The following is a 19,015-nucleotide window of genomic DNA, read 5'->3' on the forward strand; positions in this document are numbered from 1 at the left end:
GGGGGCAGCAGAGGATGAGATGGTTAGACAGCATCACCAACTCGAAAGACATGATTTTGAGCAAACTCTGGGAGATAGTGGAGGACAGAGGAGCTTGCCCTGCTGCAGCCCGTGGGGTCACAAAGAGTCCGACTCAACTCAGAGACTTGGTAAGACTCTTGGTAAGACTGTCCTTGCCTGTGAAGCCTTCATTTAGCTGAGGGGTGGGATGTTTGTTTAGAAAACGACTTGAAAAGTGCAAAATGCTCCTGGACTTAGATCTATGGAACCTTTCTCAATTGTCTTTTCTTCTCCCCCGCAGCAGTTTTCTTTGCTTAGTGATTCAGAGCTGGTCGAGCCGCCAGTGCGACTTCCGGCCTCCAGGGGGCGCACCAGCCGCGGCGCAGAGAGGCCGCTCTGGCCAGCTAGGGCCCGCTCGTCTCAGTGGCCAGCCCGTCCCCTCCTCTCCGTCTGCGGCCGTCGCCTCTGCCGCGGTCGCCGGGAGGAAGGTGGTGCCGCTGCCGCCATTCCTCGACTGACTGGAAGGTACTTGGGCCTCGGCCCGCGGGCAGCCCCGGGATGAAAGCCACTGACCCTCCCCCCGATGGCCCCGAAGCACCGGAGGGCCCGGCTTGGGGCCTGGGCTAGGGACCTGAGGGGCGGGGCCGCCCGCGGGGAAGCAGACCCGTGGTGGCCGGTCTCGGGTCTGTGCCGCCCGGGGGAGCTGGGAGGGCCGGCGCGGGCGCTGGGGGCTGCTGTGAGGGTAGCGGCCGCGCGGCGGGCGTGGCCGGGGCCTCGCGAGGTCGACGGTCCGAGCCGGAGACCCCGCGGCCGGCGTCTCGCCACTCCGCCAGAAAAGGTGCGCTGTCTCGGCCTCGGCACGGACAGTGTGCGGCTAGTTACTCGGAACCCGCAGTCCAGGCGTGAAGAGAAGCTGCTGAGATGTGCGCGAACTATCCCGATATTACATGGCCCCGGGTACCCGGGTTCAAAGACAGGGCTGCTCCTTATTCAAAGTGCAATGCAGGAGGCCGATCATCTTGCAGTAGAGGGCTCTGCCTCGAGAAAATGACGTTTATTCTTTAAAACGGCCCACGGTGTTTAGAATTGGCTACCGAATATAACGAAGGGGGAAAAAATACATCATTTAATAGTGTCAATTCTCATTCTAAAGAATGGTACCTCGGAGCGTGAAGAGGTCTGCTAGTGGGGCGGGGATTATAGTAAGAGAAGTCTTCAATGCTTACTGTATGTCATTGTGCTGGATACTTTAAATCGTATTGTGTCTGTATTTAATCCTTGTAGCAACAGCAGAGGGTACCATTTCCATTTTACAAATAAGGAAACCGAGGCACGCAGTCTAAATTAACTTGTCCAAGGTCAAACAGTTAGTAAAGGATTTGAACCTCATCTCCTTACTCCAGTGTTCCTGCTTGTTACCTATACAAACCTATTCCATAAGGCTTTTGTTTACTTATCAATTTGACTCCTATTAGGTTGGTACAAAAGTAATTGCGATTTTGGACCTTGAATTTTCAATCATTGTAATTAGGCGCCAACACATCGTTATTAGTCAAAATAGAAACCATTACAATCAACATGTTTTTGTCAATGAGAAATAAGTTTGTTTATTCCTATAGTGTGAAAATACGTGCTTTGGGATTCCACGAACTCTTGGGAAGCATTTTCTACCTCCTGCTGGTTGTGGAAGCGTTTTGCCTGCAACAAGTTGTCAAGATGCTTAAAGAAGGGGTAGTCAGTTGGTGAGAGGTCAGGTGAATATGGCAGATGAGGCAAAACTTCATAGCCCATGACTCTCTACTTTTGAAGTGCTGGTTGTGTGGCGTGTGGGGGGTGTTGTCATGGAGAACAATGGGGCCCTTTCTGTTGACCGGGGCCAGTGCAGGTGTGGCAGTTGTCCGTGCATCTCACCGATCTGTTGAGCATACTTCTCACATGTGATGGTTTCGCTGGGACTCAGAAAGCTGTGATGAATCAGACCTGCAGCAGACCACCAGACAGTGACCATGACCTTTTTTCGGTGCGAATTTGGTTTTGGGAAGTGCTTTGGAGCTTCTTCTCAGTCCATCCACAGAGCTGGTTGTCAGTGGTTGTCGTATACAGTCGACTTTTGTTGTGTGTCACAGTCCAATCAAGAAACAGTTCATTGTTGTTGAATAAAAGCAGATGACACTTCAGAACAATGATTTTTTTGATTCGTGGTCAGCTTGTGAGGCACCCACTAACTGAGCTTTTTCACCTTTCCAATTTGCATCAAATGCCACACAACTGTAAAATGGTCAACGTTGAGTCCTTTGACAGCTTCTCATGTGGTTGTAAGATCAGCTTTGATAATGACTCTCAGTTGGTTGTTGGCCAACCAGTATGCTCCTCACCTTCAAGGCTCTCATCTCCTTTGCAGAACTTCTTGAACAACCAGTGCATGTACGCAGTTAGAAGTTCCAGGTTGCCTTGTTGATGTTGCGAGTTGTCTCCCTGCTTCTTTACAACCCATTTTGAACTTGAATAAAAAAAAAAAGCTCAAATTTGCATTTTGTCTAACGTCATTTCCATAGTCTAAAATAAATGTAAACAACAAGTAATAAGTCATTAGCAAAAAACATAAAGCAAGAAATACACGTTAAAATGCTGTATAACATAACCGCATTTATTTAAGAATGTATTCTGGTATCATGGCCAATTTCAACAGTGTAAAATTGCAATTACTTTCACACCAACCTAATAGCTTGAACTGATTTCCCTGAGGTTTAATTTTCATGGCTAAATGCAAGTATCCTGTACCAACTCCTTTTTAGCTTAAAAGGGAGTTTAATTAGAAAAATGTTTGCTTTTTAAGGAGTATAGTGATAATAAAGTTAAGCATGGACTAGGGCCCTCCCAGAGAAGGCAATGGCATCCCACTCCAGTACTCTTGCCTGGAAAATCCATGAACGGAGGAGCCTAGTAGGCTGCAGTCCATGGGGTCGCTAAGAGTCAGACACAACTGAGTGACCTCACTTTCACTCTTCACTTTCATGCATTGGAGAAGGAAATGGCAACCCACTCCAGTGTTCTTGCCTGGAGAATCCCAGGGACGGGGGAGCCTGGTGGGCTGCCGTCTATGGGGTGGCAGAGTCGGACACGACTGAAGCGACTTAGCAGCAGTAGCAGCAGCAGGGTTGGGTTTATTTGGTTGTTAATGAGCTTCATTACTTTTCATCATTGTTTGCATTTTGATACCATTTTTAGTGAATTCACTTTGCCTTTGCAATATTATGACAGTAATGCTAAAGGGGAATGAAAGATTTGTCCATGTGATGAAGAACCCACCTGCCAATGCAGGAAACATAAGAGACGCGAGTTCAATCCCTGGGTCGGGAAGAGCCTCTGGAGTAGGCCATGGTAACCCATTCCATTATTTTTGCCTGAAGAATCCCACGGACAGAGGAGCGTGGCAGGTTCCATAGGGCCCATAGGATTGCAAAGAGACATGACTGAAGCAACTTAGCACGCCAGTTAATATTTTAGAGGATGTAGGAAAGACATTTGAAAGACTGTAGTAAAGAGGAATTAAGAAATTTGGGGCGTGTTATTTAGAGCAAATTGTATTACTTACTATATGGAAGAGAAAGGCATTTCCAGTTCCTGTAAAGTGGTATTTCCCATTGTGGAGAGAAGTTGGATACTGTAGTGTGCTAAATCCCTTAGCCTTATCAGGATTTAAGAGTTTGCATATTCAGCACTCCCGTAGCAAATGTATGCAGAGTGCCTCCCAGAGGCAAGCATGGTTCTAATCCCCTGAGATGCGAGAGGAACAAAAGAAAACAGAATTCTTGTCCTCCTGGAGCTAACACTCCACTGGGGAAAGGTGGAGATGGGGATGATAAATAAAATACTTATTAAAAATTAAAATCTATCCAGTCAGGTGGTAATTATTGCTTAGAAGAAAAATGAAGCAGTGAAGGGGGATAGGGAGATCCAGGGAAGGAGCAGAAGCAGTTTTGAAATAAGGAACAGCTCCATAGAGAAGGCTCCTGAGTACAACCCGAAGGGGTCAGAGACAGCCCTGCAGCTGTGTAGGGGTCCGGTGCACCAGGCAAGGGCCCAGGCCTAGAGGCCGCCAGGCTTGTTGGGGGCCAGCAAGGAGGCCAGTGGGTTTGAGCAGAGGCAGGAAGAGTGAGGTAAGCTCTAGAGCTCATCTGTCCTGGTGAAGATCATGGCCTTTCCCCTGAGTGAGGAGGGAGGTGGTTGAGGGGAGTGGGGGGGGGGGGGGGCCTGACTTAACAGGTGTAAAGGATCACTCTGGCGCCTGTGTTCAGAAGGGACAGTAGGAGCAGGGAGCCCAGTTAGGTTGGGTCAGACCAAGTGGTAACAATAGTGTAGTAAGAAGCTGCTGTTTTCTAGGTATGGCTGACAGGATTTGCTGATGGATTGGATGTGGAGTATGAGGGTAAAAGAGGGAAGGATGGCGGGAGGCCTTTGACCTAATCTAGTGAAGGGATGGAGTTGCCCTTTATGACATGGGGAAGACTTGAGGATCAGAGAGATGGGGAGGCTGGTGGAGCAGCAGTTAAGAGTTCAGCTTTAGACGAGTCAGGTTTGAGATGCTTGTTGAGGTAGTGTTATGTGAGACTGGAGTTGAGTGGAAAGGTCCCAACTCAAAATAGACATTTAGGAATCATTAGCAAGTAGGTAGTATTTCAGGCCTTGAGATTATATGAGATCTGGTCTAAAGAAGCAAGGGTTGAGCTCTGGGATTTTCTTTCCTCTGGGATGTTCAGAGGTTGGAACCACAGAGGAGACTGAGAAGGAGCAGTCTTTGATTCGACACATCGTGAGATGAGGACCATGAAATGAATGTTGTACTTAGCAGTGTGCCGGTCACTGGTGTTGATGCAAGAGCACCCTAAGAAGAGTGGGAAGAAGATCTGATTAGTGTGGTTTGAAGAGAGAATCTAGGGAAAGGGATTGGAGTCGGCAAGTAGGGACAGCTTTTTAGAGGAGGTTAGCTGTAAACTCTAATTTGAAAGCACCGCAGTCATCCTCACAGTAAATAATTTTATTTCTAGCTCCACCTATTTAGCAGTCAGACTTGGATCACTTTATCAATGATTGGTGGAAGTAAAATAACTATACTGCTATACTGAAAATGATAATGTGTTATTAACCTCCAAAACCCATACACACAAAAGCCTGTCTTTTTTTGCATAATTCATTTCAGGGCTCATAAAAGCCCTTTGGTAGAAGATGTTCCTTTGTCAGTTATTTTTGTTCTTACCTCAGATTAAAATTAACTTAGAGGTGCTACAAACCGTGCATTTAAAACAAAATACATACTCAAGAAAGTTGAAAACCAGGATTTATTTTGAAATATACTGTCTTTTTATCTCAACATGAGTTTAGGTTCTTGTTTCTGCCCTCAGTAAATTAATGGCCAAATAAAAAATAATCTACAAGGTATATAGTATATACCAGATTTACACCATCTTTACTGTGGATATAAACTCTTTCCGTGGTCTTGTCTTGTGCCTTTTCCATAGCAAGTTCAGCTCACAGTTGCACTGTAAAAGTTTCAGTTCAGTTCAGTCGCTCAGTCGTGTCCGACTCTTTGCAACCCCATGAATCGCAGCACGCCAGGCCTGCCTGTCCATCACCAGCTCCCGGAGTCACTCAGACTCACGTCCATCGAGTCAGTGATGCCATCCAGCCATCTCATCCTCTGTTGTCCCCTTCTCCTCCTGCCCCCAATCCCTCTCAGCATGAGTCTTTTCCAGTGAGTCAGCTCTTCACATGAGGTGGCCAAAGTACTGGAGTTTCAGCTTCAGCATCATTCCTTCCAAAGAAATCCCAGGGCTGATCTCCTTCAGAATGGACTGGTTGGATCTCCTTGCAGTCCAAGGGACTCTCAAGAGTCTTCTCCAACACCACAGTTCAAAAGCATCAATTCTTCAGTGCTCAGCTTTCTTCACAGTCCAACTCTCACATTCATACATGACCACTGGAAAAACCATAGCCCTTAAGGTGATTAAATAAATTATTTTGAAGTTTAGGATTATATCTACTGATTTTTTTAATCCATTAGTTTTATCTGGAAGATGATGTGTCCTTCAGTGTACAGATGGAAATCTTTTTTTAATTTGAGAGAAGTACTTTCTTAAGTTTGTTTTTTGTTGTTTTCTCATTTTCCCCCCTCTGGCAATTTTTCATGGGTTGGCTCTGTTCTCTAGTTGTCATAATCATTTCACATGTCCTTGTTAACTTTTCTTTTGCAGAGTTTCTTAAGTTAGGCCTTTCCATCGCTGATTTGATTTTTTGTAATATTTGTTATGTTCTTTACTGCTTACAGGGGCATCCCTGGTGGCTCAAACGGTAAAGAATCTGCCTGCAATGTGAGAGACCAGGGTTCAGTCCCTGGGTTGGGAAGTTTCCCCTGGAGAAGGGAATGGCAACCCACTCCTATATTCTTGCCTGGAGAATCGCATGGACAGAGGAGCCTGGCAGACCGCAGTCCATGAGGTTGCAAAGAGTCATATACAACTGAGTGACTAACACTTTCTCTGCTTACAATTTGAATTTTAAATTTTCTTTTATGTTTTTATCTAATTCATAGTCTTTTTTTAAAATCCCAGTCTCCATATGGTACTTTTTTTTTTTCCATAACCTGAGTTCTTAATTTTTTTTTTTATATATTCCTAAGCCAGATTTTTTCTTTTTTTGTTCATTTCTTGTAAATAGTTTTCGGTGGTATATTTTTCTGTGTAGAGCTAATGAACCTCTTCTCTTATGCTACAGGGTTTTTCATTAACTCTATTCATCCTTTAAAAATGGAAGAACTTTTGAGATTGTCACTATAGAAATGTCATTACCAAATTTGTTCCATACCATTCCACTAAAGACTTTTTCTAGATTTCTTACAAGGAAAATTAATGAGAATTAGATTTTGTAAAGGATTGTATTGTGGGGTTTGAAAAAGATTTGCCTATTTAAAATTATTTTTGGTATTATTAGAACTTAAATTCATGGTTTATATCTTGGTAATAAAATCCCATTTTCCACACCAGCATACAGACATAAGAATGATCAACTTAGATCTTATGCATAAAGTATATGTAATATGTAAATAAAATCAGTGACAAAGGAATAGCTAATTTCCAAATTAAATATATGCTTATCCCTTTTTCCTTTTTTCCAGTTTCATTTCAGTTCAGTTACTCAGTCGTGTCTGACTCTTTGCAACCCTGTGAATCGCAGCACGCCAGGCGTCCCTGTCCATCACCAACTCCCAGAGTCTACCCAAACCAATGTCCATTGAGTCAGTGATGCCATCCAACCATCTCATCCTCTGTCGTCCCTTCTCCTGCCCTCAATCTTTCCCAGCATCAGGGTCTTTTCAAATGAGTCAGCTCTTGCATCAGGTGGCCAAAGTATTGGAGTTTCAGCTTTAGCATCAGTCCTTCCTTCCAATGAACACCCAGGACTGATCTCCTTTAGGATGGACTGGTTGGATCTCCTTGCAGTCTGAGGGACTCTCAAGAGTCTTTACAACACCATATTTCAAAAGCATCAATTCTTTGGTGCTCAGCTTTCTTTATAGTCCAACTCTCACATCCATACATGACCACTGGAAAAACCATAGCCTTGACTAGACAGATCTTTGTTGGCAAAGTAATGTCTCTGCTTTTTAATACGCTGTCTTGGTTGGTCATAACTTTCCTTCCAAGGAGTAAGCGTCTTAATTTCCTGGCTGCAATCACCATCTGCAGTGATTTTGGAGCCCAGACAAATAAAGTCAGCCACTGTTTCCACTGTTTCCCCATCTATTTGCCATGAAGTGATAGGACCAGATGCCATGATCTTAGTTTTCTGAATGTTGAGCTTTAAGCCAACTTTTTCCACTTTCCTCTTTCACTTTCATCAAGAGGCTCTTTAGTTCTTTAGAGGCTTCCATAAGGGTGGTGTCATCTGCATATCTGAGGTTATTGATATTTCTCCCGGCAATCTTGATTCCAGCTTGTGCTTCCTCCAGCCCAGTGTTTCTCATGATGTACTCTGCATATAAGTTAAATAAGCAGGGTGACAGTATACAGCCTTGATGTACTCCTTTTCCTGTTTGGAACCAGTCTGTTGGTCCATGTCCAGTTCTGTTGTTTCCTGACCTGCATACAGGTTTCTCAAGAGGCATGTCAGGTGGTCTGGTATTCCCATCTCTTTCAGAATTTTCCACAGTTTATTGTGATCCACACAGTCAAAGGCTTTGCATAGTCAATAAAGCAAAAATAGATGTTTTTCTGGAACTCTCTTGCTTATTCAAGGATCCAGCGGATGTTTTCAATTTGATCTCTGGTTCCTTTGCCTTTTTAAAACCGGCTTGAATATCTGGAAGTTCACAGTTCATGTATTGCTGAAGCCTGGCTTGGAGAATTTTAAGCATTACTTTACTAGCGTGTGAGATGAGTGCAGTTGTGCGGTAGTTTGAGGATTCTTTGGCATTGCCTTTCTTTGGGATTGGAATGAAAGCTGACCTTTTCCAGTCCTGTGGCCACTGCTGAGTTTTCCAAATTTATTGGCATATTGAGTGCAGCACTTTCACAGTGTCATCTTTCAGGATCTTTCCAGCTTTGTTGAAATATTATTGACGAATAAAAATTGTACATAGTGTTTATGCAGTCTGATTTTTTAAAAGGCGTACAGTGTGATGATTTAATATTTTCATAAATTTGAAATGATTGCCCCACTCAATCCATCACCTCACATAGTTACCTTTGTGTGCGTATGTAATGAGAACACAAGATCTCAGCAAATTTCAAGTACACAATACATACTATTACCTACAATCATCCTGCTGAAAATTAGCTCCATGCCATGAGTGATAGTTTGTACCCTTTGACCAACACCTTCCAATTTCCCTCTTCCTCAGCCCCTGGCAACTACCCTTCTGCTCTCTGGTTCTGTGAGTTTGACTCTTTTAGATTCCATATCACATGTAAGTGAGATCATTCGGTATTTGTCTTTCTGTGTCTAACTTACCTCTCTTTGGGTGGTGTCATCCAGGTTCATTCATGTTGTCACAGACGGCAGAATTTCCTGCTTTTTGTGGCTGAATAATATTCGTCGTGTGTATACAGCATCTTTGTCATCCGCTTGTGTCAGTGGACGCTTAGGTTGCTTCCATATCTTGGTTATTGGGAATAATGCTGCAGTGAACACACAGGGGTCTCTTGGAGATAAGATTTCACTTCCTTGTTTATATACCCAGAATTCTAGAACTTGGAGAAGTGTAGAACTTGAAGAAGAACTTGTTAGTGCTGTTCAGTTTTTCTAGACCTCTTTGTTCACTGCAGTATTTAGAAACCTTGTGTAATTTAACTTTTGATTTGCCAGTAATTATTAGAGAAACAAAACAGTTCTAGACTAAACTATGTTCAATAAAGATAGGCATACACCCATTTGATTTCAAAAAATTGGATGATTTTTTTGTTCCCAGCTCTTGGTCATGTGGCCATAAACGCACATATGCCAAAGAAGTACTGATGCTTCTGTGTATTCACGGAACTATCCAATAAGTAGTCATTTTGACAGATTTATGCAGTTGAATACAATCAACTAAAAGATGTGCACATTGTTATTTAGGGATGGTGCCAAGTCATCTAGAAGCAAATGCAAGAACACACATGGTTTATTTAGCTATTTTTTCGACATTGGGTCTTCGTGAAATTCCTCTGCTGTGTTTTACTTTAAAAAAACAGTCTTAGTTGTGGCATGCAGGATCTCTAGTTGTGACCTACAAGATCTAGCTCCCCAAGCAGGGATTGAACCTAGGCCTCCTGCATCGGGAGCACGGAGTCCTAACCTCTGGACCACTCGGGAAATCCCTGTTTTACTTTTTAACCTAAGTATATTAAAACTAGCTAAGAAACCTGTATTTTCTCTTATGGTGTCTTTTTTCCTTTAGTCTAAGTTAAAATTTTTTTAATGTTCTGGGTGTGGCAGGACTGAGTCTGAGTGAACTCCAGGAGATGGTGATGGACAGGGAGGCCTGGCGTGCTGCGATTCATGGGGTCACAAAGAGTCGGACATGGCTGAGCGACTGAACTGAACTGAACTGGGTGTGGCATTGTCAGAATGGTTTAAGCATTCTAACTTTGGTGATATTTTTAGCCCTAATATGTCTTTTTCCAAGAGCCAGATGGCACTGATTCTTTCATTTAAATCTCTTTCTGCCACTTCCCCATTTGGAGCTGTATTTTGCCTCTTGGTTATTTTTCTTAAAAACAGAACAAAAACTGGTATTGTCTGTGTTTTCCCCACAGTGAGCTTATTTTTATCTCATCTATTCAGAGTGTCTGTTCAACTTGTACTTCAAGTTATCTCCTTGGTGAGTGCCTAGAATTTACCCAGCTTTCAGTCTGCTTCCTGCCTGCTGTGCTATTTATTCCATTTTCAAATGAGATTTCTTAGACCTTAGTTAATTCAGCTTCTTGAAGAGAGTTAGATATCATTGCTCGCACCCTTCATTTGATCTTTGTCTTTTGCTGAAACATGTAACACAAGCAGTATTTTTTCCTTCTTAGAAAGCAGTGGCAGAAGCACGCAGCAGTAGGAATCAAGTGGTAATGACTGCTTCAGGTTCAAGGAAAGTGCAAAGGAAGTGTTAGTCGCTCAGTCGTGTCTGACTCTTTGGGATCCCCCAGACTGTAGCCTGCCAGGCTCCTCTGTCCATGGGATTCTCCAAGCAAGAATACTGGAGTGGGTTGCCATTCCCTTCTCCAGGGGATCTTCCCGACCCAGGGATTGAACCCTAGTCTCCTGCATTGCAGGCGGATTCTTTTCCCTCTGATCCACCAAGGAAGTAAGACTTTAGGTTCTGTATCATTTAAATATTTGGTTGTAACAGAAAACCTAAACTGTCAATAAAAAAGGGAATTTATTGATGCCTGTATTTGAAAAGTCGATAGTTAGTATGAGCTTCATGTGAGGTTTAATCAAGGTCTGGCTCTGTTTCCCTATGTGCTTCCCATCTCCAGCACCCCTGCCTTTCTCATTATCTGTTTCTCTCTCTCTCCCTCCATCCCTTCTGAAATCCATGTCAAAATGACTAAAGCAATTTTAGATGTTCTGTTTACACCTTATTATCAGAAAAAAAGAATATGTCACTTTAATATATATGGTTTTTCCAGTAGTCATGTATGGATGTGAGAGTTGGACGGTGAAGAAAGCTGAGTGCCAAAGAATTGATGCTTTTGAACTGTGGTGTTGGAGAAGACTCTTGAGAGTCCCTTGGACTGCAAGGAGATCCATCCAGTCCATTCTAAAGGAGATCAGTCCTGGGTGTTCATTGGAAGGACTGATGCTAAAGCTGAAACTCCAATACTTTGGCCACCTCATGCAAAGGGTTGACTCATTGGAAAAGATCCTGATGCGGGGAGGGATTGGGGGCAGGAGGAGAAGGGGACGTCAGATGGCTGGATGGCATCACCGACTCGAAGTACATGAGTTTGGGTGAACTCCGGGAGTTGGTGATGGACAGGGAGGCCTGGCGTCCATGGGGTCACAAAGAGTCAGACACAACTGAGCGACTGAACTGAACTGAATATATATTACAGTAAGTAAAGGGTCTTATTGGACTGAAATACGTCTACTTCTAAATAAAACCACTGCAGAAGAGCCTACTGTAGAGGACAGGGAACTCTACTTAATACCCTGTAATGACCTATATGGGAAAAGAGTCTAAAAAAGAGTGGATATATGTATAACTGATTCACTTTGCTGTACAGCAGAAACCAAGATGACATTGTGTTAATAAATCAACTGCCCTTCAGTAAAAAATTAAGTAGAAAACAGTAAACCACTGCAGCTAGAAGAATGTACTATGTTACATGTTACATGACTTGGAGTCAGAGCTTATTTCCTCAAAACATACTTAGGGACAGCCAGGAGTGATAGTGTTGGGTACTGCGGGACAGAAAAAGGCATGAAGGGTAGGCAGCCAGTTGTGTCCACTACAGTGGCACTGGGCCTCCAAGGGAGTGAAAAGCACAGTTAGTTTTGGCCAGTATATAAGATCTTCAGCCTTGAAAAGACCTGGTTCTGAACTCATTGCCAGGTGGCAAGTCGGAGGCAACCATGTGGAGGAGTAAGCATGTGGCAGGAGGAATGGAGAACAAAAACAAACCCTTCTCCCGAAATAAGCTTACAGCAAAAATTCCAAAATGAATGACAGAGATCCAGGGTCAAGAAAAACCCAGCCAGCAGTGTGGCATTGGAACACAAGCTCAGTCCTAGTGTAAGTGATTGTAGGAAACTAGCCAACAAAGTGTTTTTTTTCCTTTTTTTATTGAAGTGTGGTTGCTTTAAATGTTTTGATTTAAGGGGTACAGCATAGCAATTCAGTATTTTGCAAATTATATTCCATTATAGGTTATTACAAGATAATGCCTATAGTGTACAGTGTATACTTGTTGCTCCAACAAAGACTTTCAAGTGTCCTTATGCTCAAGTAGAGAAAGCACTTGCATTTATTCAAAATGGTAAATTATGAAACAGAAAGGGACAAGAGCAGATGGAGATGAAGACAAAATTAGAACTCTTAGAAGTGAAAAAGTACAGTAGTCGAGGGGTTTGTTTTTTTTGATGTGTGATAAACTTAGACTCAATCCAGCCAGAGTTAATAAATCAATTAGAAGATAGTGCTGAGAACTGTACGTAGAAGCTATAGCATAGAAAAGTTTTGGGTTTTTTTTAAGAAAAGCATAAGTTGAGTTTCCAACACATATCTAATAGGAAGACATGATTGAAAAGCAGTCGTTGGAAGAGGTGAGTGAGAATTCCCCAGAATTCAAGAGGCCATGGTCCTTAGATTATAAGTTATAAAAATTCAGAATTCCAACCAGGATATATAAATCCTCCTAAATAGATCCCAGCAAAACTGTTAACATTAAGGTTAAAGTGAAAAATTTTAAACCAAAGAAAAAAAAGACTTATGCAACAATTAGACTAAAGCAGATGTCTTCTAGCAATAATAGAGCCAAGAAGCAGTGGAATGATAGCCTCAGAATGCTGAGGAAAAGTAACTGGCAGCTACAGCCTTGTAATCACATGGACTGTTATTCAAGAATAAAGTAAAAATAAAGCCACTGTCAGAAGACTGAAAGACTGGACTGCTTACAGATCCTCCCTGAAAGAATTGAAGGGTGAACTTCAACCAGCAGAGTGAGGCATGGAACTTTTTTTAAAAAGAGTGGTCTGATTGATAAAATGTTGATAATTTAGTTAACCATTCTTTTAAAAAAAATTTTAAAGATAAATATAGACAACAATCATGAAATGGAATGGTCTTGAGACCTTAGTCACTGACCACTCTTTGCCATGTTGGTCACAATGGCCTGGTAGGTCTTTGGGCAGTCTATAAAAATAGTTCCACGGGAAAGTGATACAGAGTTTTGCCAGCCTCTGTTCCTGTTTCTGAAAGATACCATAGACTCTTGAGTACACAGATGTTGAGCCAACTCACAGATCTGCTGTTTTACTAGGAGAGGCTGCATGGGGGCCAGGTCTCAGGCAGAAAGGGGATTGCTATGATTCATTGTCCATTCGGAATTACTGTTCCACTAAAGAAGCTACCAGGACTGCTGACTCCATCCTGCTTTATTAGTACTAGCATTTCCTACTTCTTGCCCCACATCTTAGGTTCCTAAGTGGCAGCACAAGGAAAGCTCCAGCTGAAAAATAAAACTTCTGCTTGAAATCCTACACTTATTTTTATCCTCCTAAGCTGGGTTAAAAAAAAAAAAAAAACTAGTGGGAAAAAAAAAAAATCCGTATTTCTCTTTCCTGAACCTAGAGCCATTTCTAAGCATGTAATTCACTACTTTCTTGGGGTATCAAAGATGCTTCCCCAAAATAGGTTACCCACAGTCCAAAGGAGAGACAGCAGGAAAAGAACCAAAGGCTCCCTTTAAAGCCTTTGACACTCAACTCTCTTACTAAAACTCTGCACTTTCTTCCTACCAAAGATGTCACCCTTAACTGTTTCCAGTGGGAAGAAATACCTGTTACCCCGTGTGGTTTCTATATATATAGTTTCTATATAAGCATGCCACTTTTATTTTTTTAACATTTATCGATTTATTGGTCGTACTCTGCAGCATGTAGGATCTTAGTTCCCCCACCAGGGATCACACCCACGGCCCTTTCATTCCAAGTGTAGAATCTTAACCACTAGACTCCCAAGGAAGTCCAAACATGCCATTTTTAAAGATTTGGCTAAGTTAGCCCCTTCAGCCTGTTGTCAGTTATTTTCTTCATGGCGTATTATTTACCAGAGTCCCCAAAGGTTGGAACAGGTTGGGTAGGATGTAGGTCTAATAATGATATGTGAGGAGTTCCTGAATTTTAAGGGTCTACCTGGGCCACAAGTGTAAACATTCTGGAGCTCTAAATGTGATTTAGACTGGAGTGGTTCACGTGGCCTCACTGTTAACCGAAGCGCAAGTCTGTGTGCCCAACACACAGTGAGGCCAGTCAGTACTAAAGCAAGAGTTTAGAACAGAGAAAGGTCTGTTACAGGCTCATACAAGGAGATGGGTGGCGCGTGCCCTAAGAACCCCAGAGTTACTGAAAGCTTTCAGCAAGCCCCTTTAAAAGCAAAAGGTGACGGATGGGTGTGGTGAGTTGTTGCACACTTCTCGGTGTCAGCTCCTTCGTTCTTAAGGTCTGGTAACAGGTAATGATGACCCTGTAAATCTCTACCAGATGAATGGTGTTCTCTGTCCTGACCAGAAAGGGCAAGATCCCAAAGCACAGCTCTCAGCCTCCAAGGTCCCAGTCCTGGCTGAGAGGAGGCGGATCTCAGTTGGCAGCTCCTTCAGGGCCAGGTTCCCACACCCTTCCCAGCTGTCATCCCTGAGGGAGCCAGGCATCCAACCCAACTGGTCCTCAGTCTCCTCAGGTGGCCCAAAGGGCGAGACCAGGTCTCACAGGTCAGGCAGACGGCCACTGCTATTAGGTCACAGAGAGAGGGAGCGGGGAGAGGTTCACTGCTCCTCGAGGCCTGCGCCGTGGCTAGTGGGGGCCTTGGTGAGGGCTCTGGAGCCCTCAGGATGTGCTTCCCAGTCTGTTCCCAGAGCCCCCCAGCTCACCTGCTGGCCCAAGGCTGGGTGAGCTGGAGGGTCTCCAGGAGAAGGCCTGAATCTGCCTCCTACTCACTCTCCACCTGACGACCACCACACCAGTGACCCTTGGCTGAATTGCTTCCCTAATGGTCCCTCATTGACAGTTAGTTACTTGTGAGCTGTGGTGCTGACCAGTCCTCTCTGGGGTTGTGTAGACCAGGGAGTGTCCTGTTCCACCCTTTGTCACTAGAATGGGTGTTTTATATTAAGGATGCCAGACACACTAGCTTCCATCTAGCACGTAATTCAGAGCATGAATGGCTGCAGGTTCTAGAATTGTGAAAACTTGTTACGTTGAAGATGATGTACCGTGTATTTCTACCATAGATCATGAATAAGGCTAGACCCCTAGAGGTGAGGGTTGACATGAAAAGTTACAGGCTCTCTGGTTCTCAGTATCGTCTATAAACCTGGGAGCTTGGGTTAGATAATCTGTTAGGTGATCCTAGATCACCCTTCAGCTGTAAAATTTTCATAGAAATACTCCTAAGAACAGTCTTTTGCTTTCAGGTGATTTGAGGTGAAGTCTGGTTAAATTTTGTCCTATTTAGAAAATAAGGAATAATTTACAAAAAGCTGTAATTCCTATATTTTAAATAACACTGAAAAATTAATAAGTAAGAAGGTCATTTTTGTAACACTTTAACAATTCTGTGTATATGAAGTCTGATATCAAAGGTGGGCTTAATGAGGTTTAGATTTTTTAAAAGGCCTGGAATCATATTTATGCTGTATTTGCCTAGTAAGCTCTTCTCCCCTCTCCTACCCTGGCTGCTTTGCCTGGCTTATGGGATTTTAGTTCCTGCACCAGACCAGGGGCTGAACCCAGGCCCTTGGCAGTGAAAATGCCAAGAGTGAACCACTGGACCGCCACGGAGTTCCCCTTCCTTCCTCCCTCCTCCCTTTCCTTCCTTTTCCTTCCTTCCCTTTCTTTTCTTTCTTCTTTGAGGTATAATTGACACACATTATATTAGGTAAGCTTTTCTTTTCTAAGGAAAATTGAAGTTCGGACCAATTCTGAACAATTTCAAAATTAGTAAGAATGACAATAAGTTACTGAAATGAGACAAAGGAAAACTTCAGAGGCCCTCGTTCTGGCTTTATACCAATACTAGATGCTCACATTGTTTTCGAAGTCCAGGTGGGCCACAAGGTGGCACCATCAGGTCATGTAATAAAATACTGAGGTAGCTAGGAAAAAACGGTTTTTTAAAAAATCAAATAACTTTATTGCAAAAGTAATATAATATACTTCACATTGACCTCCCGGTACTAATTTGATGTCTTTATTTATTATTACAGATTAAAAATTGGAAATTTCAGTGAGAAGAAGTCCCTTGCTAAGAATTTTTTAACATGGTGAACACAGTAAAAATTTTTAGAAAATACTAAAAGGCATCAGAATAAAATATCTAAGATGATATTCTCTTTGTGAAAAATTAGTTTTTATCTATCTTAAGCCAATATTTTTCTGAAATTTGAATTGTAACTAAAAAAGTGTTTTTTTGGCTGCACCAGGCATCATGTAAGCTCTCAGTTCTGGAACCAGGGATTAAACCCATTGCCCCTGCATTGGAAGCATAGAATCTTAACCGCTGAACTGCTAGGGAAGTCCCACTAAATTTTAATAATTTAAAAATAATGTTTAAGTAATATAAATATTTCAGGATATGTATTTTAGAAATTCTTGTTTGGTTTGTTGTGATTTCCTGATGGAGAAATAAAATTTTAGGCAAGTATTTTCTCACTATCCCAACAAGTAAGAAATGCTTGAGAATATTGAGTCCAGGAACATAGTCACTTCCTGTAAGTGGAAAACACTTCCAAATATTTTATTTTTATTTTTCTTACTCTTAAAAAAAGTCTAATTTGTGTGAGATGATCGCAAAGAGTTTATCAGAATGATATGTGCTAGATTGACACTTCTTGTAGAGTAAGAAACATTTCCGGATGTTTATTGTTTTGCCACAGTTTAAAAAGTTTACTTTTAGTGAAATGTTTCGAAGAGTTAATTCAAAGTGTGTAGACTAGACTAATGTTTCCCTTTATACAACCTTCAGTGAAAAGATTTGCTAAAAACTAATTCATTATATTAAAAAGAATCATATGAAAACAAACTTAGGGACGTAGTTTTTTCACCTATAAAAATGAGAATAATGATATCAGTAGTACTCACCGTATAGGTCTTTTTCATGAGGACTCAGTTATTACTAGAAAAATACTTAAACAGTGCCTGGCGTATAATAAATAAATAAATGTTATACATGTTGCTAAGCAGTTGTTTGCAGAGTAATAGCAAACATACAAATCATTTTGCCCTTTCCATTATAAATAATAATCATAACATAATAAAATTTTTAAAATTTAAATTTATTTATTTTAATTGTTGGCTAATTACTTTACAATATTGTATTGGTTCTGCCACACATCAACATGAATCCACCACGGGTGTACACGTGTTCCCCATCCTGAACCCCCCCCCCCCCCCGTACCATCCCTCCGGGTCATCCCAGTGCACCAGCCCCAAGCATCCTGTATCGAACCTGGACTGGCGATTCATTTCTTATATGATATTATACATGTTTCAGTGCCCTTCCCCCAAGTCATCCCACCCTCTCCCTCTCCCACAGAGTCCAAAAGACTGTTCTATACGTCTGTGTCTCTTTTGCTGTCTCACATACAGGGTTATCGTTACCATCTTTCTAAATTCCATATATATGCGTTAGTATACTGTACTGGTGTTTTTCTTTCTGGCTTACTTCACTCTGTATAATAGGCTCCAGTTTCATCCACCTCATTAGAACTGATTCAGATGTATTCTTTTTAATGGCTGAGTAATACTCCATTGTGTATATGTGTACCACAGCTTTCTTATCCATTCATCTGCTGATGGACATCTAGGTTGCTTCCATGTCCTGGCTATTCAGTTCTGCGATGAACATTGGGGTACATGTGTCTCTTTCAATTCTGGTTTCTAACATAATAAATATTTATAAACATAAATTCTTTGTTCCCTAAGAATATCACCTAAGTAATACCCAATTAGCCCACTTTTAATTAATATCAGTATATGAGCTTAAGCACAATGTACTGGCCTTTCTTAAAGTGGCATTCTCTAATTCACACAGTTGAAATTAACCTCCCCTTTACTGCAATAAAATATCTTTAATAATGAAGTAATTGATAATTTGGTGTTGAAGAAATCACAAAATTAGAAAATTTTAGACAGTTAAATTCGACTCGGGAATACCATAAAATGTGTATGCTCCACAAATAAGACTGGAATTGGTTGCCATGCCCTCCTCCAGGGGATCTTCCCAACCCAGGGAAGTGATCAAACCCGAGTCTCCTGCATTGCAGGCAGACTGAAAAGCAGAGACATCACTTTGCCAACAAAGGTCTGCATAGTCAAAGCTATGGTTTTTCCAGTAGTCATGTACAGATGTGAGAGTTGGACCATAAAGAAGGCCACGCACTGAAGAATTGATGCTTTCGATTTGTGGTGCTGGAGAAGACTCTTGAGAGTCTCTTGGACTGCAAGAAGATTAAACCAGTCAATTCTAAAGGAAATCAACCTTGAATATTCATTGGAAGGACTGATAGTGAGCCTGAAGCTCCAATACTGTGGCCATCTGACGGGAAGAGCCAACTCATTGGAAAAGACCCTGATGCTAGGAAAGACTGAGGGCAGGAGAAGGGGGCAGCATAGGATGAGATGGTTAGGTAGCATCACTGACTCAATGGACATGAATTTGAGCAGACTCCGAGAGAGAGTAAAGGTCAGCGGGGCCTGGCAGGCTATAGCCCAAAGAATCGTACCCGACTTAGCGACTGAACAACAACAGCAAAAGGATCCTAAACCTGAC

The 19,015-nt window shown here is 42.2% G+C and overlaps 1 protein-coding gene across 1 annotated transcript in view; it reads left to right on the forward strand.

Annotated features, from left to right (window-relative positions):
* The first annotated feature begins 437 nt into the window (after positions 1–437).
* ANKRD46 (ankyrin repeat domain 46) overlaps positions 438–19,015 on the forward strand; it is a 39,850-nt gene continuing 21,272 nt past the window's right edge. Inside the window, exon 1 of the mRNA XM_052651791.1 lies at positions 438–525. The gene's annotated coding sequence lies outside the window, so the exon portion shown is untranslated. The remainder of the gene's footprint in view (positions 526–19,015) is intronic.

Source organism: Budorcas taxicolor, chromosome 14 (assembly GCF_023091745.1).
Source record: "Budorcas taxicolor isolate Tak-1 chromosome 14, Takin1.1, whole genome shotgun sequence".
NCBI lineage: Eukaryota > Metazoa > Chordata > Mammalia > Artiodactyla > Bovidae > Budorcas > Budorcas taxicolor.